Raw genomic sequence first — 23,958 nt, 5'->3', positions numbered from 1 at the left:
CTATGGCTAAAACAAATTTAGTGGTTGAAACATAACATTTTGCATGTATATATTAGCAATACTCAAAATTTTCAATGTAAAAAAATATTTTTAAACAAATATTTCAAATTTTCTGCAAATTTTTATAATGTTCCAAACTTTTGATCGCGACTGTATTATAAAAACGTAACACTAAATAAAATAAACTTTAAAAAATTCAATACATAAGAAACCGTTTTTATAGCATATAAAACCTATATAATATAGGAAACTAATTTTCAGAAGTACTTAACTTTAATAAATATCTATATCTATTTATAACATCATTCTTTATCTAAAATAATGAGAATTTTTTGCGAATGCACTTCATTGACAACATATAGCAATTTAGTTCCAGTAAAACTATATTAGTCTGGTCGCTACATGTAAAAAAAAAAGGAAAACTAAAAATTTTGAGTGGACATTCTAATTTTTGTATAGACTTGTTCCATATAACTTAAGAAGTTTAAAAATTGGTTGACTCGTATTTTATGTACGTAAACAAAAAATGTAAAAAGCGCTACTTTTCCATTGCGTAATAAAAAGAAATGAAGAAGTTCTTTTGTTTTTAGAATATTTTTAAACAAAAGAGTTTGCATAATTTTCAACTAAGATGTATTCAAAGAAATAGATTTTAAACATAATTTAACAACTATTGCATAATTATGCGCTCTTCTTTTAAATACGCAAAGTTGCGCTTTTAACTTTTTTAGTTTACGTACATAAAATACGATTTAACCTAAAAATTTTTACGTGCCGCTCGGAAACTGCTCATAACTTTAGTTAGAGACAAAAATAGATGCAACTTTTTGAAAATATTTCAAGTATAAAATATCCGCCATGTTTATATAAATCGAATACCGAAAAGCATTAATTTAGTTTTCACAAATTATTGACAGGGGGTTAACAGTTTTTAAAATTAGATGTTTTAAATATAATTACTAATATTTATGTAATTAAAGATTCATAAACATTATTTAAAAACAAATTTGTTTATAATTGTTATTTAAAATTGTATTAAAATTATAAAATAGTTTTAACTTAATAAATCTAAAAAATAAAATTTGCCCTCGTTCTTTGTTTACGCTAAAAAATGTTTACTTTTCAAAAACTGTTTACTAAAAAATGTGTTTTATTAATTTTATTTATTTATTATTACTAAAGTAAATAATGAGGAGTAGCAAAAAAACGCAGCATCTTAATCTAGTTCCTAAAAAAGAAATTAAAAATGCTTGCATACTTCATCAAGGAGAAGTTGGTCATAATAATAACAAACTGAGTGGTTTTACTGAAAATGCGCTTGCAAAAGTGAAGAATGCTTGGTAGGTCACAAACTAAATGTCCAACTCAATTTATTTCTTTATATATGCCTAAAACAATGGTACAGAAAAAACAATAAATAGCATGGATTTGATAATAATATTTTTTTTACTTTAGTCAAATTCGAAATGACTTTAAAATCATAAACATTCTTCCTGATACGTGCCCAACAACTCTCTTGTTTCATTACAGATGTTACGATAAGTATTTGAATATAAAAATATTAAACATTCTACAATTTCGGAAAAATAGAGCAGAAAAAGAGAGTGTAGGCGTAGATAATGCATTCTCATCTGAGCGCAGAATCTCATCTCGGAAAAGAGATAGATCAGGTAACTTAAAAAACCCTTGCGTGGCAAAACAATGCAAAACAAAGAAAGTTACCCTCAGTTTTCACGTTTTTTTAATTGGTTTTTACGTTTTTTATTGTTTTATAAACTACTTCAAACTTAAAATAATTACCTTGTTTCAGGAAAAATTATTGCGGATAAAGAATGTTGCATTTGCTATCGCAAAAAGACTAATAAAGATAGGAACGGATGTGAAACGCTTACAAAAACACTGTAAGTAAAGCTAACATCCCTTTACTCATGGCTAGTATATCTACAAAATAGCAAACCATAACTTCCTTAAAGTTAGTTATCAATGGTTTTGTTACGTACAACTATACAAGACCCCTGTTTAACTACCTAATTACACCTAAAAGGATACCAGAAGATATCCACACATGATGCCGGATTACAAGACTGGATAACTGAAGCTGATATAGCCGGCGGGTGGTTTCTTTGCCGTTTGAATCACATCTCTTTCTCACCTGAGTTCGTTAACTGTTTAAACGAGGTAAATAAGTTTGCCTTAATATGCTTCGTGTCTGTGAATTTTTATTTTTTATTTTTTACTCACCTCCTCAAGGCCGAGAAGACCACTACAGTCGGGAAGGCTACTTTTTGTAGTTATAACCCTCTCTCAACTCTATAACTCCGAAACACGAACCTCGACGAAGAAGGTCACTGAGGTGAGAAACAAGTTGAGTGCGGTACTACCAGGGACGTGGTGGGGATCGAACTCCGAACTTCTTGTTTATGAGGCGAGTGCTCTACCACTACACCACTACTGCATTCAGTTTATATAGTTCATTCAATTTAATGATGATATTAAAACTACACTTTGATTATTTCTAGACGAATTATGACAATTTGAAATCCTTGTTTGATAATGATTTCTTAAAACTTTAGATGAATACTCAAATATGTTGAATGATATTGATATTTCCGAACCAACTTCCGCGCTTTGGTTTTCCTTTATTGAAATATTAATTTTTTTTTTTTTTTTTAGCTTTGCTCTGTTCAACGAAGGTTAGTAACTATACTCTTTATTTGGAGGCAACACACCAAATGCTACTGTAGTTTTTTGCATATGGTCATCCGAATTATTTTCGCTTTTTAACTTCCTATTGGACCGAAATGATGCAAACTCCTAAAAGTCATCCAAGTATTTATCAACAGTTTATGTAAACTTTCTTTTGAAAATGTTTTGAAAGAGGAGGGATCATTCCTTTGAGGATGTGCCCGTCATGCTCTTTTCAAAAACAGAGTTCCACCTAGCAGACAGGGTTGTTACACCCAAACTGTATTTCTTTTTCATAAGAAAATCGTAAATTGATTTTGATGTTAGGTCGGTTATCAAACCGGTTTTAGGGGGTGTATTAAGTATCTTAGGGTGAAATTTGATTTGCTATGGTAATAAGATTGATCTTCTTTTTTAATTATTGTTTTCCAAACACGTGGAATGGAGTTTTTAATTTTTTAAAATGTTGTTTGTTTAAGACCGGTTAATTGGTAATCCAAGAAACCAGGTTCAAAAACCTTTGCAAGATCAGATATTTTGGATATTTGGTTCAAAGTAGTTTCTTTTTTAGGTTTTATAGTCTGGTGGCTTTTGCCTCTAATAAAATTGTTATAAAAAATGTGCTGGTCGAGGATTTCCTCAATAGACATATTTTTTATGTCGCTCTCGCGGTTAAAAATCTGACTCCTGTTTTTAATTAGTTGCTGGTAGAACACAGGGAGAGTATCAATTGCGCTGCTTGAGTGGGTTATGATAAATATATTTTCTCCTTGATTAGTTTTTCTATAACTATTGAAAATATACGTCGCAGCGTCTTTCCATGCGCCTATTAGGGGGGCGACTGAATAGGTGCGAATTTCATAACTGCGAATCTGCATAAGTGCGACTGGCATAAGTGCGAACTGGCATAAGTGCAAACTGGAACAAGCGCGAACTGGCATAAGTGTGAATCACTTGCAAAAACTGGCATAAGTGCGAAATAGCACAAGCGCGAACTGGCATAAGTGCGCCAAAATTTTTGCAAACATTGGCATAAGTGCGAACTGGCATAAGTGCGAACTGGCAAAAGTGCGAAACAATTGCAAAAACTGGCATAAGTGCGAACTTGCACAAGCGCGAATTAGCATAAGAGCGCCGAAAGAATTTGCAAACATTGGCATAAGTGCAAATTGGCATAAGTGGCGAATTGGCAAGTTCGCACTTATGCCAGTTCGCACTTATGCTAGTCGCACTTATGCCAATTTGCACTTATGCCAATGTTTGCAAATTCTTTTGGCGCACTTATGCCAGTTCGCGCTTGTGCCAGTTCGCACTTATGCCAGTTTTTGCAATTGATTCACACATATGCCAGTTCGCACTTATGCCAGTTCGCACTTATGCCAATGTTTGCAAATTCTTTCGGCGCACTTATGCCAGTTCGCCCTTGTGCCAGTTCGCACTTATGCCAGTTTTTGCAATTGATTCGCACATATGCCAGTTTGCACTTATGCCAGTTCGCACTTATGCCAATGTTTGCAAATTCTTTCGGCGCACTTATGCCAGTTCGCGCTTGTGCCAGTTCGCACTTATGCCAGTTTTTGCAATTGATTCGCACATATGCTAATTCGCACTTATGCCAGTTCGCACTTATGCCAATGTTTGCAAATTCTTTTTGCGCACTTATACCAGATCGCGCTTGTGCCAGTTCGCACTTATGCCAGTCTTTGCAACTGCTTCGCACTTATGCAGATTCGCAGTTATGAAATTCGCACTTATTCAGCCTCCTCCTGTTAGGGTGTGATTAAAATTTTTTGCCACCCAAGTCAGCTGGATGGATTTTAGTTTTTTGCCTAAATCTATAAAGTTTAAACCTCCTCGGCTGAAAGGAAGTTTAGAAACTTTTTGGTTTGTTTTAATTGAGCTGTTGCTCCAGAGAAAATTTTCAACAATTTTTTCGATAAATTTGATAATTCTATCGTTAGGTATTGGCAACGTAAAAGCTAAGTGCCAAAGGTTAATTAAGAGTATTTGATTAATTACTATTCTTTTTCCTTTAAAGGATAAGTTCAACATTTGCCAGCGTTTAATTTTCTTTTGAATAGTGGCAATGCTTTCGTTCCATTTCTTATTGTTAACTAAACAATCTCTATTGGAAAAGTAAATACCCAAGCTTTTAAGGGTGTTTTCTTCCCAGTTAAAGTTTAGAAAATTTTGTTTGTTTTTTGTTTTATTATTTCCAAGCCACAAGCCTTGGCATAATTGCTGGATTTTAGTTTCTTTTTGGTTTATTGTTATTCCTTTTATGTTTTTGTTTGCTCTTATGTATCCTGAGAAAATTTCGGCTTGTATGATATATAGAATCATCGAAAGAGGACAACCTTGCCTTACTCCTCTGTGAATTTCAATTTTTTCAGATAAAAATCCGTTTATTTTTATTTGCGCGCTTATGTCGTAATATATCGTCTTAATAAAATTTATAAATACGGTATTAAAACCAAAAAAAGATAAAGTGTCATAAAGATAGTTTCTATCAACTCTATCAAATGCCTTGACCTGGTCAATGGATATAATAGACGCATCAAATTGGTTTTTGTTGGATATTCTTATAATATCTCTGGTGTAGGATAAATTGTAATATATGGTTCTCCGAGGGACGCATGCCGTTTGATTTTCGTTTATAAACAAAGGTAGAACATTTTTTAGTCTATTTGCAATTATCTTAGTTATGATTTTATAGTCTCTATTCAAAAGGGAGATAGGACGCCAATTGTTGATGTCAGTCTTATCTCCTTTTTTAAACAAACATATGATTATTGCCTTTTTTTGACTTTCGCACATTTCACCGCTGCTAAAAGTTTCGTTTATAGCTGCGGCCAGCAATTCCCCAAACAAATAAATATTTTGCTTGTAGAATTCGATGGTGAGGCCGTCGCTTCCAGGTGATTTGTTATTTTGCATCGTTTTCAGCGCCCTTTTAATTTCTATAATTGATATTAGCATTTCTAGTTCTTTACTTAAAGTTTTGGGTACTCTTTGAATAGGGGATGTTTTAGAAAAAAGAAAGTTTTGACTTTTTTCGTTGCATTTTTCGCTTGCATAGAGTTCTCTATAATAATTTTTGAACTCTTTGAGGATTTCATCTTTTTCTGATTTAATGTTGTTGTTCTTATCCTTTATTTTTGTTGTTACTTGTTTTGCTGGTTTTAGCTTTTCTAATTGAAAAAACGAGCGACTGCATTTTTCGCCTGCAAGTCGCCATTTAATTTTTGCTCTTATTGACGCGCCATGCGCTCTATTTGTTTCAAAAATTTTAAGTTTGTTTTTGATGTCAGCTCTCAAAATCTGCATGCGTGGGTTCAGGTGCGCTTTTTTAACTGCGTTTTAAATATTTTTTTAGTTTATATTCTTTAATCCTGTTATTTTTTGCCTGTTGTTTACATAATTTTTTTGCGTGTTCTTTTAGTTTACTTTAAAGATTTTCCCACGTTTCTTTTTTAGATTCTACGTTTTCGGATGTTTTATTGCTAATAATTGCTTCAATTTGATTTAAATAGTTTTTATTTTTTAAGTGTTTATTATTAAAAATCCACAGACTTTTACCCATCTCTATTTTGTCAAGGGTAATGGAGGCAACGCACGCGTTATGCCAGTTCGCACTTATGCCAGTTCGCACTTATGCCAATGTTTGCAAATTCTTTCGGCGCACTTATGCCAGTTCGCCCTTGTGCCAGTTCGCACTTATGCCAGTTTTTGCAATTGATTCGCACATATGCCAGTTTGCACTTATGCCAGTTCGCACTTATGCCAATGTTTGCAAATTCTTTCGGCGCACTTATGCCAGTTCGCGCTTGTGCCAGTTCGCACTTATGCCAGTTTTTGCAATTGATTCGCACATATGCTAATTCGCACTTATGCCAGTTCGCACTTATGCCAATGTTTGCAAATTCTTTTTGCGCACTTATACCAGATCGCGCTTGTGCCAGTTCGCACTTATGCCAGTCTTTGCAACTGCTTCGCACTTATGCAGATTCGCAGTTATGAAATTCGCACTTATTCAGCCTCCTCCTGTTAGGGTGTGATTAAAATTTTTTGCCACCCAAGTCAGCTGGATGGATTTTAGTTTTTTGCCTAAATCTATAAAGTTTAAACCTCCTCGGCTGAAAGGAAGTTTAGAAACTTTTTGGTTTGTTTTAATTGAGCTGTTGCTCCAGAGAAAATTTTCAACAATTTTTTCGATAAATTTGATAATTCTATCGTTAGGTATTGGCAACGTAAAAGCTAAGTGCCAAAGGTTAATTAAGAGTATTTGATTAATTACTATTCTTTTTCCTTTAAAGGATAAGTTCAACATTTGCCAGCGTTTAATTTTCTTTTGAATAGTGGCAATGCTTTCGTTCCATTTCTTATTGTTAACTAAACAATCTCTATTGGAAAAGTAAATACCCAAGCTTTTAAGGGTGTTTTCTTCCCAGTTAAAGTTTAGAAAATTTTGTTTGTTTTTTGTTTTATTATTTCCAAGCCACAAGCCTTGGCATAATTGCTGGATTTTAGTTTCTTTTTGGTTTATTGTTATTCCTTTTATGTTTTTGTTTGCTCTTATGTATCCTGAGAAAATTTCGGCTTGTATGATATATAGAATCATCGAAAGAGGACAACCTTGCCTTACTCCTCTGTGAATTTCAATTTTTTCAGATAAAAATCCGTTTATTTTTATTTGCGCGCTTATGTCGTAATATATCGTCTTAATAAAATTTATAAATACGGTATTAAAACCAAAAAAAGATAAAGTGTCATAAAGATAGTTTCTATCAACTCTATCAAATGCCTTGACCTGGTCAATGGATATAATAGACGCATCAAATTGGTTTTTGTTGGATATTCTTATAATATCTCTGGTGTAGGATAAATTGTAATATATGGTTCTCCGAGGGACGCATGCCGTTTGATTTTCGTTTATAAACAAAGGTAGAACATTTTTTAGTCTATTTGCAATTATCTTAGTTATGATTTTATAGTCTCTATTCAAAAGGGAGATAGGACGCCAATTGTTGATGTCAGTCTTATCTCCTTTTTTAAACAAACATATGATTATTGCCTTTTTTTGACTTTCGCACATTTCACCGCTGCTAAAAGTTTCGTTTATAGCTGCGGCCAGCAATTCCCCAAACAAATAAATATTTTGCTTGTAGAATTCGATGGTGAGGCCGTCGCTTCCAGGTGATTTGTTATTTTGCATCGTTTTCAGCGCCCTTTTAATTTCTATAATTGATATTAGCATTTCTAGTTCTTTACTTAAAGTTTTGGGTACTCTTTGAATAGGGGATGTTTTAGAAAAAAGAAAGTTTTGACTTTTTTCGTTGCATTTTTCGCTTGCATAGAGTTCTCTATAATAATTTTTGAACTCTTTGAGGATTTCATCTTTTTCTGATTTAATGTTGTTGTTCTTATCCTTTATTTTTGTTGTTACTTGTTTTGCTGGTTTTAGCTTTTCTAATTGAAAAAACGAGCGACTGCATTTTTCGCCTGCAAGTCGCCATTTAATTTTTGCTCTTATTGACGCGCCATGCGCTCTATTTGTTTCAAAAATTTTAAGTTTGTTTTTGATGTCAGCTCTCAAAATCTGCATGCGTGGGTTCAGGTGCGCTTTTTTAACTGCGTTTTAAATATTTTTTTAGTTTATATTCTTTAATCCTGTTATTTTTTGCCTGTTGTTTACATAATTTTTTTGCGTGTTCTTTTAGTTTACTTTAAAGATTTTCCCACGTTTCTTTTTTAGATTCTACGTTTTCGGATGTTTTATTGCTAATAATTGCTTCAATTTGATTTAAATAGTTTTTATTTTTTAAGTGTTTATTATTAAAAATCCACAGACTTTTACCCATCTCTATTTTGTCAAGGGTAATGGAGGCAACGCACGCGTTATAGTGGTCAGAATGCGCCATCGGTTCGTGTTTTATCTCCACATTTTGTCTCGTTTTTTTACTTGAATAGATTCTATCGAGTCGAGAATAAGAAATATTGTTTGTGGCTTTACAAGTGAATTCTTGTTTATTTGGATTAAAAAGACGAAAAAAGTGTCCTCTACTTCGAGTTTATTACTTAATTTTTTAAGTTTCTCCGTCGAGGAGCATTTTTCCGGTAAATTTATGGATGCCTATCAATTTCGTTTAAAATCATATTAAAATCTCCAACCAAGACTACTAAAACGTTTTCTAAATTTATATGTTTAATTTTGTTTTCGATTAATTCAAACAATTTTTCTCTGTGTTTAGAAAAATCTTGTCGGAGAGAGCGTATACGTTTAGCTAAAGAATGTTTTGTTTGTTTAATTTTGTTAATATGTAATTAAAAACTCCATTTTTGTCATCGAATTTTTCGTATCGTTTTAGCACGTGTTCGGTTTAGCACTTGTTTGCTGTCCCATCTGTGCGGGTCCTACCGGCAGAGGTAAAAACGCTGCCTTTCCAGTTTTTTGATAACTCATCGTTTTGTAACTTATTTAAATGAGTGTCTTGTAATAAATAAAAATCGTAATTTAGTTTTTCGAAACTATTAAAAACTGCATCTCGTTTTTGCTTATTTATTAGACCAGCAACGTTGACTGAGAAAATGCTTATTATATCCATTTATCAATGTCTAGGCATTTTCTATCCCTAAGTAGGAGATCCGTAATTAAGAATATGCTTATAAGCACATTCTTATTTGGAATGCCAACTTCTGGTGGTTTAGAGTTAATTAGTTTCGTGTTGAAATATTCGTATAAAAGTAAACTTGTTTTAAAAAAACCGTTTATAAAAATTAAGGAAAAACTAAAAAATAAGAAAAACTTTTTTCAGCATGCTGCTTTGATCGCTTGTTCCCATTCTTTTTTTCAATCATTTTTGTGTGGAGTCGGTGGTGGTGCACTGCGTTTTGTTTGTCACGTGTTGTCTTCGTCCATTTTTTCTCAACCTTTTTCGTTCGCTTCTTCCGCTCGCTTACTTTCTTCGGCGTCTTTCGAGTGATTCTCCTCTTCTTCTGCTTCTTTGTTCGTCGGCTTTTCGAAGCAGTATTCTTTTCTAATTTGTTTCGAGTGTCTTCCGTTGTTCTTCTCTAGCCTTTTCGTGTTGAGCATCGTTCTTATTCTGTTTTGTTGCTTGTTTCTTCTCTTCTTCTTCTTCATTAGTTTGTTCTTCTTCGTTTTCAAATACGATGTTTTTTTTTTTTTTGTAACGGTTGGTTTATTTATGTTTTCATCATTTGTTACTTTAGATGGATTTTCTTCGGTTTTTGAGTTGCTTGTTTCAAGTTCACATGTTGGTTGTTGATGGGTTAGTGTAGGTGAAGTTTCGTTTTTTGAGTCGCGAGGTTGTCTTTTTTCTGTGTGGTTGTGTATTTTCTAACCGTTGTGCCTAGTTCGTATTTTATAGCCTACGATGTTTAGGGAGGCTGGATTTGGCTTTGGCATGTCTTCCATGAAAGCAACCAGGGTACCGGAGTAGTTGGGCGTGCCTTTTCCTGGCGTTGTCCTCATTACCGGTTTTGTGTAGACACGTCTACCGTATCCTATTTCTTCAAAAAAAACTTCCAATCTTAAATTGTTATGCTTCAATTGGAAGGCCAAATACTGATACGTGTGTTTGGTTTAAGCGTTTTCTTTCTAATTTTGGCCTTCGATTTATATTAGATATTTTGAAAGCATGCTGGTAATTGTTAATTTTTAAACCATTTTCTAATAATTTTATTCTGGCTTCGTTGGTTTTCATAACAATTTCGGTAGCTGTGTTTCGTCGTAAAATTGCACGCCTTCAAGTTCTTCGTCTAGGTTTTCTTTTTCTACCGCTTTTAAGAAGTCGTTTTGAGTGAAATGATCTTCTATTTCGCAAATAAGTAATTTTGGTAAGTTTCGTTTCTTTATTTCTGCTTTTGCTGCTTCAACATAGTTTCTTGGTTGTTTTTTAATTTTTTGTTGATTTTCGCATTCATCATCCGAAGCTTCATCGCTACTATAATAGATTTCAACTTGTTCGTTCGATTTACCAGCAGAAGCTTTCGCCATTTTTTCAAGTAGAATTAATGATATTTCTTCGGTTTGTTGATTTTCCGTAAAAGGTAATTGAGTATCATCATCAGTTTTGAAAAAAACTGTTTCTCGTTGCTTTGTAAAGCACGCCATTTAAAAGATTAATCCAATTTCAAATTAAAACATTTACCAAAAACTGAAAATACTTAGTGACTAAAGAAGCAGCTCCATGACCCGACTTAACTTCCCAGTCAGGTTAATTTAAATATGTTCACGTGGAAAATAGTTGCTAGTAACACCCACCCAGTTACTTCAGTTTTCTATTGTACAAAGAAGGAAGCGAGCGCGAACGCAGGCTTCCGCTATCAGAAATTATACTGTCGAGTTACCGACGTTAGCGGTAATCGCAGAGGTCAGCCGGTGCGAAGTGCAATGCACAAGCCTCACTCTGGAAGAAGCCCCTTGTGGATCGAACTTACTTCCCAGTCAGGTAAGTATGTTAACAAGACAAATTTTAGGACAGATTCAAATCGTTACACAGTTCTGCTTGTGGGTTCATTTTTCAAAAATTTATTCAAACACATCAAAAAAAATAATGAAACAAGCAAAAAAACACAAAATAAGCGACAACATCTAATGCTTCAAACAGTTTAAATTACTTCAATTTGTTATTACCCGGTATTTAGAAACGAGAAAAGATTTTCAATAGGGAAGTAAAGATCAGTAACACTGTCTAGCAAAAAATTTTCAAAAATTTTTTATAAATCGCTTTTTAATTTTTCCATAAACTAAATTTAAATTAAAGCTTCAAGTTTTCAGTTATTTAAATTTTATTTACACGACAATGTTAGTAAATAATTCACTGATAAACAAGAAAGACTTTTTTTCCAATTAAGTACTAATTTATTCCAATTAAGTAATTTTTACCAATTAAGCCCATATAGTCGGAAACATTTTGATTTGGCTGTGACATTACCTACTGCAGTATATTGTTTTAAAAAACAAAACCTAAAATCGGAATAAAAAATAGGTATGAAAAAACCTTTTTTTCGGCACAGACAAAAACACCGATGGTGTAATTGTAACCTACACCAAGTTGTTGCGTAATTAATTTGATGAAATTGCGAGAAGTCACAAAACATACGCCTAACGCACGGCCATTTCAACGCCTTTAATCCAAGATCTCAAACTTTTTTGTCTTCTCGGTGATAACAAACATATTTTTTTTCCGGTCTGCAACATTTGTTTATAAACAATAAATGTTAAGTTTTAAAAGATATGTTAAGTTTAAACAATATCTATATATATTGTTTAAAACTCAACATATCTTTTGCGATGGAGTAAGAAAATATGTATACATATTTTTTACAAAAAAAATAAAAATATATATATATTCAAATAAAATATATATATTAATATATGGTAATTTAAAGACCGGAATTTTAGATAAATAGTTTTATGGCATTATAAAATAGGGGTGGTTCACATCACAGTAATGTTTAAATTTTGAGCTTAGACTTTTAAATAAACCTTAAAAGGTTTAACTTTAAAAGTCTAATTAGCCGTATGTCAATTTGTGTGTTCTTCACACTTATATTAATAAAAACTTTCATATAAAATGGAAAAAACAGATTTTAAACTTGAAATTTTTTTCGACCTTTAATATGTTTGCAGACATATGACTGGAAATTAAACATATAACTTAAAACTTGTTTGAAAAACTTGTTTTCTCAATTTAATGTATTATCTTCATTGAGAGCAGTACCATTTTATATTTTAAAATATGGCTCATCAACTATAAAGCAAAAATGTATTTCTAAACTTAAGTAATTTAAAAAAAATTTAACTTTGTTTGATTTTAGACAAACCAAAGCGCAAGGAGAAAAAAAAAAATTAAAAAAAGTAAATTATTCGGGTTAAAAAAATGCAGTGAAACATAACCTTTTTATAAAAACGCAAAATTCGTGTATTTTCCAGTACATGCATTAACGGCGCGCCTTTAATGAATTTACTCTACGCCGCGGCGTAGAGTACTTAATAACAGGCCTGAAAGACGCGCGCAAAAAAAAACAACTGTTGGCAAATGTTTGTAAAAAAAAAAAAAGGAGTTTTGTGTTTTTTTTAGTGTTTATATATATTGTTAGCGTTTATATATATATATATATATATATATATATATATATATATATATATATATATATATATATATATATATATATATATATATATATATATATATATATATATATATATATATATATATATATATATATATATATATATATATTTATATAATTCAGTTATGTATGCAGATATAATGCAGTAATGTATTTACATAATATGATATACTATACAATATATATTTAATATCAATTGCTTATAGTTATTTGAAAAAAATTACTATATCATGCCTTGTTCTTGTTTATAAATGTTTTGTAACTGGTTGTAGAGGAAACTATGATAAAAAACATAAAGTTAAACTCTTTCGATTACCAAACAAAAACCGTTAACCTCTAGAAAGAGAAAGATAGATTAGATCTATTCCAATAGAAAACATTCCAAATAGTCCAAATACATTCATTTGTGAAAATCATGGGCCAGTTAATAATGAAACTTGTCACATTCATGGGAAAATTCGTCCCTTAAATCCACCAACTATTTTCATCTGTGTATTTCAAAGTCAAATTCCTACACCTCCACCAACAAAAAGAACAACAACAAAATCACTACCATCTACGCGTAACATGAAACTTGATGAAATTTCAGCTCACTCGTTTTGTATGAAATTAGTTGTTTTGATGATCTTTGCCTAAAAGTAAACAAAGAAGTTATTCCATTTCCAGTAATATCTTTTCGGTGGATGATGGTTTAATAATCGAATGCAAGGATTATATTGATACCTCTGCTGTTCTACAGTTTCTTTTAAAAGTTAAAATTGATTTGCGCTTTGAAGGTTTTCATTTTGGATCTAGATGCTCTATTATACCACTGTGCAGTAATCGAAAACATAAAATTACAATTTACTTACAAATTTTAGAAGCTGTTAGATATTTACGTTCCGTTGAAATGAATCATAAAAAAAACATTATCCTACAACAATTTGTTAGCATGCATGCATTAACATTTTTTGGTAATATAAAATTTTTCCAGAAATTCTAAGTGGGGCTTTTGAGTATTTTTCAATTTCAAGATCTCTTTACAGTCGTATTAGAGATGGCTATGAAATGCCAAATATTGTAACACTTGGTAAACTTATATCTAAGGTTAATAAGCTAGAGGATTTTGTTTTCCTCAACAAATATTTTATGCAACTAAAAGATCCTCATCAAAAAAATGTAATTATTATAATCGATGAAGTTTAGGTAAAACCACAACTAACGTATCAACGGGGTATCTTATTTGGAAAAGCAGTAAAAACCCCAGAACATTTTGCAACCACTGTTTTAGGTTTTATGATTTGCTCATTATTAGGAGGAAAAAGGTTTTTGTACAAAGCACTGCCAGTGTATCGTTTAAGTGCTGATTTTCAATATGAACAAGTTGTTGATATGTTAAATTTTATTCGTTCATGTAATGGCATTACTGTTGCAATTTTATGTGATATTAATAGAGTAAATCAATCATTCTTTAAAAAATTCAATTTGATTTCTCCATGGCGCACAACTGAAAACATTTTTTTGCTCTATGATTATGTACATCTAATCAAATCTATCAAAAACAATTGGTTAACTGAAAAAAATGCAAGAGTTGAAGTATTCTGACTGCTGCCTTGAAAAAACTGCAAAGTGAGTTGACTTGAAGAAGCTGGTTGAGTTAGAAAATAACTCTATTGTGAAACTATCAAAGCCTAATGAAGTTTCTATCTTTTCACAACCTATAAAACGACAGAATGTTGCTTTATGTCTTAAGATTTTTTGTGTTGAAACGTTAACTGCACTAAAAATTCATCCAGAAATGCAGGATTCAGGTGGAACTGTTGATTTTATAGAAAAAATTGTAAACTTTTTCAAAATCCTAAATGTAAAAAGTCAGTTCGAAGACGTTAAAACTAAAGACTTAAAAAGGGCTGTCTTTGATAACCCTAACAATCCGCGATTAGAATTTTTACTTGATATAGCAAGTATGTTTGAAAAAATGGTTCCTAAAAAACAAGGACAACGAGTAAAACAACTTACCGAAGATACTGCTCTTGCATACACGAGTAGAGGACTGGTTGAGTTAACTAAGCATCTCCTCAGCACTTCACACGAATATGTATGTCTAGGAAATTTTTCTAGTGATCCCATTGAAAAAATGTTTAGTAAGCTACGTCAAGGTTTTGGTGGAACATATTTTAATAATGTTCAACAAGTTTTACAAAAAGTTAACATTAAGAAAACAAAGCTTCTCCTTGATTTAAACACAGATTTTGATGGAATTCAAACAAGTTGTGAACATGCTTGTTTGAAATGTTGATTTTTGCTAAATGATGACAATACCTTCAATGTGTTTCATAATCTTTCAAATATGGAGTTAGCCTTGTCTAAGCCTGTAAAAATGGCTTTAGTTTATATTGCAGGATACATCAGTAGAAATGATGAAGATGAATATGATACACAGTTCTATTATGACGAATTTGGAGAATTTACTAAAGAAATCAATAGAGGAGGCTTGAAGATACCTGGAGACAATATGTGTCAATGGGTGATTTATTGCTATGTATTTTTTCATCACATCATGTCATGTGTTTGTAGGACAAGTTTTATAAATATAACAAAGATGATAGCAGAATTTTACGGATTTGAAAACATAGATAAGTTTCATGGAAAAATACTATCTAACATATTATTTAACAATTATAGCAAGCTTTACTCACCTCGATCGACAAAAGAGCCAGCTTTAAAAGTACTTAAATTGTCACAAAAATGATCATAGCGAAGCAGAAATATAAATGTATGTAAAATATGTTTTGTGAAGTTGTAGGGTTTGTGAAATTTGAAAAGAAATCATTTATATAAGAAAATTAATAAAGAAAAGTGTTTTTTTTTTATTTAATCGATTAAAAAATGTTATCTTATTGTAAAAGGTTATTAAAATAAACAGTTCTCAAAAATTGTAAACAAGCAATTTAGCAGCTAGTATAGCGAATTTTAAATTTTAACTCAACTTATTTGTTCACAAAACTGTTTAAATCGACATATTTGTTTAAAATTATCCGCCTACAGTTTGTTTTTTTTTTGTTTTTTTTGCGCGCGTCTTTCAGGCGTGTTATTAAGTAGACCGTGGCCTAACGTTAACTAACATATTTTGAATAATTTCAAGTTTTCAAGAAAAAATATTTAATATTGGAGTGAATCGGAACAGTGTGGGTTGTTGTTGTTTTTTCCTAGAACTCAGAAAAATAGCGGAAGTGTAACCGTGGCGCAGTGGTTATAGTGCTGCCTTATAACAAAGAGTTTCGAGGTTAAACGCCGGCTTTTGCCTAATAAGCAACATTTGCAAGGAAGTAAGCATTAACTTCGTAGTTAAATGCTCTTTTGCGATGCTCTGTGACAAGACCGTAAAGACTTCTGGGAGCATCTTAAGAACCACAACAGCAACAACAAAAACAACAACAAATCTTGGCTGAGTTAATGTTTTGTACTCGGAAGAATGTCTTTCGAACAGAACATTTCTGCGTCCAGCAAAATACTGGGATGGATCTCGCGTTGTTTTACCTAAATTTGAAAAAAAATTACACTTCAGCTATCCTCAAATAACAGAATATACAAATCAACAACTCTTGAATCTTGGAAATGTTTTGAAATTCAATGTAGACTCTAATAAAATGGTGACATTCCAGCCTTGTTAATACCATGAAAAGTTGTACCCGTACCAACCTTTTTTTTTTTAATTTTATTTAAAAATATACTGCTCTTGAATTTTATTTTATTCTCATTTGAAATAACAACGCATTAAAATACAGTGCTCTTTTTTTCTACTTTTACAATTTAGTTTGTACGACAAATTTTTATTGTTAACTAGTGTTCTTTAGGTGCGACTGTATCCCATTTATTTTTTACATACTACAGCCATAATACATTCTGTAACTTTGATGATCAGAACATTTTAATTACTGTTGTAGTAAAAACTTTAGTAATACTTTGTTGTTTTATAGTTGTGTGCCTATTGTGCATCCTGGTTAGTGTTGAATGCTACCAGTGCACTTTAGGTACCCACGCCCATTTTTAAAAAACTTTAACAGTGAACTCAAATTCACTATTGATGAATATATAATTGCCGTTACCTGTTGCTTTGACGTAGTTTCCGATTCGAAATTTTTTTTTGCATCAATTGAAAGAGCAAACACCGAAATGTGAGTTTGGTTTAGTTGAACTTTTCTGTTTTGGCCTTTTAGTTTTTCGGTTTTTGTTTGACAATTTGAAAATAAGCTTGTTGTTATTAACGTTTAGTCCGTTTTTTTTAAAAACGTTTGCTTGGTCAAACTTTATGACGATTTCAATCGCATTACTTTTTCTCAAAAAATGAATGCCTTCAAGTTTTTAGTCAAGGTTTTCGTTTTTGAATGCGTTTAACATCTCGTTTATTCATCGCTACTATAATTTAATAATACATCTTCAATTAGCTCTGCAACAGATGCTCGTGCCATTATTTCGAGCAAAATGGCGGATATTTCTTTGGCTTGTTGAATACTTGTTGTTTGATGTTCTTGGTTAGTTTTAAAAAAAAACTGTTTCTTTTTCGTTTTACAAAAGCTGATCTTTTATTTAAAGTTAGAAATTTACATATTTAATTTAAAATATTTTTTGATAAAATGAAAATCCTCGACGTATACATACTAAGTATATAGAAAAGTTTGTATTTTGCTTATTTGTGGAAGCATGATTTATCTCCATTAATTTTTAAAGACCTTTTTATTTTGAAACCATTAAGCAAGAGAAATAATAGTTATGTGAATGAGCCAATCTGTCGAACGAAATTCAATTAATTTCGTGACACTTATTGTGCAGCTCATTTTTGTAACAAAATTGTTTTGCCTAATTTTGACCATTAATTACTACTATCTTATTCTGTTTGTTAAAAAAAATTAAAAGATTTCATTCTTTCTATTGAAAATATCTTAGAGTACTTTTAATTAATTTATCTTGTGACGAAAAAATGTTTTATTATTTTGAGTTATGTATGTTCAGTTTTTATTTTATACTTGAGTACAATTTATATTAATATATTTAAGAATGATTTATTGCTTTCACGTTATTTTACGTACTCTTAGTAAAAAGGTGCTTTTATATTATTTTACGTTCTCTCTCTTGTAAAAGCTTTCTGAAAATAAGATCATTGTGTTCTTGTTTTAGAAGCCTTATTCGTATTAGTAAAATATGCAGTATATATACATTACGTCAAATGTAAACAAAACGTACTTAAAAAAAAAACAAATAGTAATAAATTCTCCGCTTTAATTTTTTAATTAAAGTATTTAATAATTTTTCCTAAGGAATCGTCCAAAAATTATGTAACACAAACTTTCACAATAAACAAAAAAAAAAAGATCAAAAGTTTTTCCTCGCAGAGCCTTAATTTAAATAAAAAGTCAAAATAGCCCATTAAAGTTTAATGAAAATCGCCGCTTAAAAGAAACTAATGTCTCCAACTTCTGTTTTTAAAATTGTTTCTGTTTTTAAAATAAATATTGCGTTGCGTAATTTTTAAACGATCCTTTTTTAACTATAAAATTACCAGCAAAAATCATAAAATTGTTTCACAAATTCTTGCCTGGGTTACTGCCATAATATCCGAAAAAAAATTTAGATATGTTCAAGCGCAAAATAATTGCTTGTAACACTCGCCCAGATACTGCAGTTTTCTATTGTACAGAGAAGGAAGCGAGCGCGAACGCAGGCTTCCGCTATCAGAAATTATACTGTCGAGTTACCGACGTTAGCGGTAATCGCAGAGGTCAGCCGGTGCGAAGTGCAATGCACAAGCCTCACTCTGGAAGAAGCCCCTTGTGGATCGAACTTACTTCCCAGTCAGGTAAGTATGTTAAAACGTCAAATTTTTGGACACGTTCAAATCGTTACACAGTTTTGCTTGTGGGTTTATTTTAAAAAATATATTTAATTTTCAAAATATATTCAATATATATCCAATGAAAAAAAATTAAACGAGCAACGAAAAAAAACGAAAAAAAAAAAAAAGAATAACAACATAAAATGCTTCAAAACGTTTAAAACACGTCTACTTCATATTATTCGGCATTTAGAACCGAGGAGATATTTTTTAAAGGGGGAGTGAAGATCAGTAACATTGTCGTGTGAAAAGTTTATTGATTTTTATTTTTACAATTATTTAAATTCAAGAAAAAATGAAATAAGTTTACCATTTTTCTATTACTTTTATTTATTTATTTTATACCTTTTTATGTTTTTTGATTTTATATTTTTTGTCTTTTTTGATTTTATACTTTTTTGTATCTTTGATTTTTTTTTTTTGTGTGTTTTTTTATTTTATATTTTTTTGTCTTTTTTGATTTTATATTTTTTTGTATCTTTGATTTTATATTTTTTTGTATCCTTTGATTTTATATTTTTTTGTATCTTTGATTATATATTTTTTTGTATCCTTTGATTTTATATTTTTTTGTATATTTTGTTTTTTTTATTTCTGAGACGTTGGGCGAAAAGAAATCGAGAAATTAGATATGGTTTTAGAAGAAGATGTTCAAAATGAGTTATTGGTTTTTTTTAAAGAAAAAAAAAATTTGTTAACGGAAATAAAAAATTGCAGGACTTTTACACAAACACTACGTTACAAACGCTACAGATAACACTTATATGTTGAAATTATATATCATAAAATAAGGGCTGGCAGTGATTGTCTAATCATAAACAACAGTAATTTTGTTGTATAAAAGAAAAGAAAAATATTAGCAGAGAAGTGGAAATCTTTACTAAACATGCAGATCTTACTTTGAGCCGTTGTTTTATTTTAGTTCATGTATTTAGTTTTAGACTCCTATTCTCTACTTGAAAAAAAAAAAAACGTTCTTAATACAAAAAAGTTGACAGAAAATGCCCGCAGTGTTTCTACGGACATGATAACTATATTTTAAAGTAATAATATTTCTGATGTTCCTGATTAATCCCCTGATCACTTCCATTGGGTCAACATTTGGTGGCATCTGCTGTTCCATATTGCACTCATGATGGTTTGAATGAGTGTCAACAGCAGCTGCAAAGTAGAGTTTTTCTCCGATAGATTCGCTGTTTCGATCGAGAAAATTGAATTTATCGGAGTAAAAATGTTCTGGGATGTCAAGGAGTTATATACATGTTTAAAACACTTCCATATCTGAAAAAATAGTGAATTATTTTATGCCCATAGAACTAATCGGAGGATAAATTTTTGATTCATGGTATTGTGGTTTATCCTCCTCCAGCTAATTGCCATAAGGAGACCACATTACCAAGGCTTGCAAAGACAAACTCAGCTCTTCAAGGAGTGTCATAACCTGCTCTAGGGACCAAGAGTAAAGTGAGTTTGGGAAGAACAAAGATATATAATAGTGAAAGACAGATAGCATAGAGAAAGCGGACAGGAACTGAACGCGATATTTGAAAGTGTAATAAATAATAATAAATAATTAATTTTTGATTCTTTTTTTTTTTTTGTATTATAATTTATTCCGTCTTCCGGGTAATTGCCATACTGACGTCCTCATAATATATGCAAGGTTTAATCGTAGAGAAAAAAATGAAAAACAAAAAATAAATAATTTTACAAAGATGTCCATTGGACCCGTATATAATAATACAAACACCATAAAAATATAAATAAAGAACAAAAAGAAACAAACAAAAATAGAAAAAAAAAAATTGAAAGTTATACAAAACAGTCATGAACATCTACTATCAAATTTATTTTCATTCATTATTTTCATATTTACACTTCCATTTTTAAAAATATTTCTAACTTCCTCTTTGGGTTTGTCTTGTTTGCTGTGTTAAGATAAGTAACTCATTTGTAAATAGTTTTTCATTTTTGATTCATTGTTTAGAGTAGTAAAAGCAGTTTCGACATCAATTTTACACCTTGCGGCAGGTAGAAGTGTCTTTGAGTCCATTAGCCGCTAAAAGGTTAAAGTTCACACAGAAACTGAAGATTTAAAGACCGTGGCAGAAATTGGCGAATTTACCAACCGTATTGAAATTGAAGATCGTAACATGGAAACAAAAATATCAAGAAGGAAAAGATCAAAAACCAAAGCAGAAAACGGCTTCAAACCACAAAAGAGCAGCAACGAGAACTCCACAGGAGAGAATACAGAATTTTTTAAATAAAGAAAACGTAGTAGTAGTTGGCACTTCAACATCTGAGCGCGTAATATGAATAATCGATAAAACACGGCTAAAAAAAAGAAATCTGAGGTTTTATGCCGACAAAATTGTTTAAGGTGTATGTTCTTCCATCGTCCAAGCGATGGCTTAAAATACAATTACTTTTTATTTGTTTATTTTAAAAAAAAGAACCGCAGCTTGACAAATGTACCGAAAATATTTTTTTAAAATTTTTATTTTTAGAGATAATTTGATTCAAATTTTGTTTATTTACTACAAAAACTTGTAAAGGCCTTTAATATCGTGTCATGAATAACCTACGACCAATTCTTTTTTTTAAAATAAACAAATAAAAAGTAATTGTATTTTAAGCCATCGCTTGGACGATGGAAGAACATACACCTTAAACAATTTTGTCGGCATAAAACCTCAGATTTCTTTTTTTTAGCCGTGTTTTATCGATTATTCATATTACGCGCTCAGATGTTGAAGTGCCAACTACTACTACGTTTTCTTTATTTAAAAAATTCTGTATTCTCTCCTGTGGAGTTCTCGTTGCTGCTCTTTTGTGGTTTGAAGCCGTTTTCTGCTTTGGTTTTTGATCTTTTCCTTCTTGATATTTTTGTTTCCATGTTACGATCTTCAATTTCAATACGGTTGGTAAATTCGCCAATTTCTGCCACGGTCTTTAAATCTTCAGTTTCTGTGTGAACTTTAACCTTTTAGCGGCTAATGGACTCAAAGACACTTCTACCTGCCGCAAGGTGTAAAATTGATGTCGAAACTGCTTTTACTACTCTAAACAATGAATCAAAAATGAAAAACTATTTACAAATGAGTTACTTATCTTAACACAGCAAACAAGACAAACCCAAAGAGGAAGTTAGAAATATTTTTAAAAATGGAAGTGTAAATATGAAAATAATGAATGAAAATAAATTTGATAGTAGATGTTCATGACTGTTTTGTATAACTTTCAATTTTTTTTTTTCTATTTTTGTTTGTTTCTTTTTGTTCTTTATTTATATTTTTATGGTGTTTGTATTATTATATACGGGTCCAATGGACATCTTTGTAAAATTATTTATTTTTTGTTTTTCATTTTTTTCTCTACGATTAAACCTTGCATATATTATGAGGACGTCAGTATGGCAATTACCCGGAAGACGGAATAAATTATAATACAAAAAAAAAAAAAGAATCAAAAATTAATTATTTATTATTATTTATTACACTTTCAAATATCGCGTTCAGTTCCTGTCCGCTTTCTCTATGCTATCTGTCTTTCACTATTATATATCTTTGTTCTTCCCAAACTCACTTTACTCTTGGTCCCTAGAGCAGGTTATGACACTCCTTGAAGAGCTGAGTTTGTCTTTGCAAGCCTTGGTAATGTGGTCTCCTTATGGCAATTAGCTGGAGGAGGATAAACCACAATACCATGAATCAAAAATTTATCCTCCGATTAGTTCTATGGGCATAAAATAATTCACTATTTTTTCAGATATGGAAGTGTTTTAAACATGTATATAACTCCTTGACATCCCAGAACATTTTTACTCCGATAAATTCAATTTTCTCGATCGAAACAGCGAATCTATCGGAGAAAAACTCTACTTTGCAGCTGCTGTTGACACTCATTCAAACCATCATGAGTGCAATATGGAACAGCAGATGCCACCAAATGTTGACCCAATGGAAGTGATCAGGGGATTAATCAGGAACATCAGAAATATTATTACTTTAAAATATAGTTATCATGTCCGTAGAAACACTGCGGGCATTTTCTGTCAACTTTTTTGTATTAAGAACGTTTTTTTTTTTTCAAGTAGAGAATAGGAGTCTAAAACTAAATACATGAACTAAAATAAAACAACGGCTCAAAGTAAGATCTGCATGTTTAGTAAAGATTTCCACTTCTCTGCTAATATTTTTCTTTTCTTTTATACAACAAAATTACTGTTGTTTATGATTAGACAATCACTGCCAGCCCTTATTTTATGATATATAATTTCAACATATAAGTGTTATCTGTAGCGTTTGTAACGTAGTGTTTGTGTAAAAGTCCTGCAATTTTTTATTTCCGTTAACAAATTTTTTTTTTCTTTAAAAAAAACCAATAACTCATTTTGAACATCTTCTTCTAAAACCATATCTAATTTCTCGATTTCTTTTCGCCCAACGTCTCAGAAATAAAAAAAACAAAATATACAAAAAAATATAAAATCAAAGGATACAAAAAAATATATAATCAAAGATACAAAAAAATATAAAATCAAAGGATACAAAAAAATATAAAATCAAAGATACAAAAAAATATAAAATCAAAAAAGACAAAAAAATATAAAATAAAAAAACACACAAAAAAAAAAAATCAAAGATACAAAAAAGTATAAAATCAAAAAAGACAAAAAATATAAAATCAAAAAACATAAAAAGGTATAAAATAAATAAATAAAAGTAATAGAAAAATGGTAAACTTATTTCATTTTTTCTTGAATTTAAATAATTGTAAAAATAAAAATCAATAAACTTTTCACACGACAATGTTACTGATCTTCACTCCCCCTTTAAAAAATATCTCCTCGGTTCTAAATGCCGAATAATATGAAGTAGACGTGTTTTAAACGTTTTGAAGCATTTTATGTTGTTATTCTTTTTTTTTTTTTTCGTTTTTTTTCGTTGCTCGTTTAATTTTTTTTCATTGGATATATATTGAATATATTTTGAAAATTAAATATATTTTTTAAAATAAACCCACAAGCAAAACTGTGTAACGATTTGAACGTGTCCAAAAATTTGACGTTTTAACATACTTACCTGACTGGGAAGTAAGTTCGATCCACAAGGGGCTTCTTCCAGAGTGAGGCTTGTGCATTGCACTTCGCACCGGCTGACCTCTGCGATTACCGCTAACGTCGGTAACTCGACAGTATAATTTCTGATAGCGGAAGCCTGCGTTCGCGCTCGCTTCCT

General features: G+C 31.0%; 3 non-coding genes across 3 annotated transcripts; 1 reads left to right on the top strand and 2 right to left on the bottom strand.

Annotated features, from left to right (window-relative positions):
- Positions 1-11,000: 11,000 nt before the first annotated feature.
- Positions 11,001-11,164, bottom strand: LOC136082880 (U1 spliceosomal RNA). The gene has a single exon (XR_010639801.1). It is a non-coding gene; the product is annotated as a U1 spliceosomal RNA (small nuclear RNA).
- A 7,359-nt stretch (positions 11,165-18,523) lies between these two features.
- Positions 18,524-18,687, bottom strand: LOC136082879 (U1 spliceosomal RNA). Its single transcript, XR_010639800.1, has one exon. It is a non-coding gene; the product is annotated as a U1 spliceosomal RNA (small nuclear RNA).
- A 5,107-nt stretch (positions 18,688-23,794) lies between these two features.
- On the top strand, positions 23,795-23,958 carry LOC124806830 (U1 spliceosomal RNA). Its single transcript, XR_010639799.1, has one exon. It is a non-coding gene; the product is annotated as a U1 spliceosomal RNA (small nuclear RNA).

Source organism: Hydra vulgaris, chromosome 07, assembly GCF_038396675.1.
Source record: "Hydra vulgaris chromosome 07, alternate assembly HydraT2T_AEP".
NCBI classification, from domain to species: Eukaryota; Metazoa; Cnidaria; class Hydrozoa; order Anthoathecata; family Hydridae; genus Hydra; species Hydra vulgaris.
The sequence above is the reverse complement of the archived record's forward strand: the minus strand, read 5'-3'. Positions and strand labels throughout refer to the sequence as shown.